Source organism: Sinocyclocheilus grahami, unplaced genomic scaffold (assembly GCF_001515645.1).
Source record: "Sinocyclocheilus grahami isolate Dianchi unplaced genomic scaffold, SAMN03320097.WGS_v1.1 scaffold1695.1, whole genome shotgun sequence".
NCBI classification, from domain to species: domain Eukaryota; kingdom Metazoa; phylum Chordata; class Actinopteri; order Cypriniformes; family Cyprinidae; genus Sinocyclocheilus; species Sinocyclocheilus grahami.
The window spans coordinates 29,429-30,225 of record NW_015506874.1 but is presented as its reverse complement, the minus strand read 5'-3'; positions in this window follow the sequence as shown (position 1 = coordinate 30,225).

Below are 797 nucleotides of genomic sequence, written 5' to 3'. Positions count from 1 at the left end.
AAAACAAAAAAAAAAAAAAAAAAAAAAGAAAAGAAAAGAAACATGGCTATAGTTTATCATTAAGTGTTTGCATATTTGGTTTGTATTTTAATAATCATTTTTTAAATGTATTTATTCAGATTTCTTAGAAACCACATGTTAATGCTATTGAACATGGTTTAAATATAGATAGCTATGAGACGACGGGACAAGCAATGATGAAAAATCTATAAACCTGGTTATTACATATTAAAAACCACATTCTGTTTATTCAAATTAGATAAATCTCATTCTTGTTTCATTTAGGTATGATCAACAAATTAGCATCACGTTAAGTTTATTAGTTTTTGTTAAAACTAAATGGATGAAAATGTTACATGCAGTTAAAATAAATAGTGTTTTTATTTATTTATTTATTTATTTATTTATTTATTTATTTATTTATTGTCTTCCTCATACAAAGCTATTGTATGACATCCAAAGACTTCTTGGAATATAGCGCATGATCCACTGTTATGATTTTTTGGAGGCTTTGCAGCTTCAGTCTCCATGAATTCTAACTGCACAGAAAAAGATGACCAAATTTGCTTACAGTTGTATTAATTATGATCACTATAAAGATCTTTAGATTTATTGTTTGAGTCCCTGATCTTCTCCTTACGGCTAATGGATGAAGAGTTTTAAGAAGAACAAAGATGTGGACAGATACAGAGAGAGAGAGAGAGAGAGAGAGAGAGAGAGAGAGAGAGAGAGGAAGACACTGGTCCATTTGTACCCAGACCAGAGCATCTTGTACTTTAACATTCTCCCTGCATTCT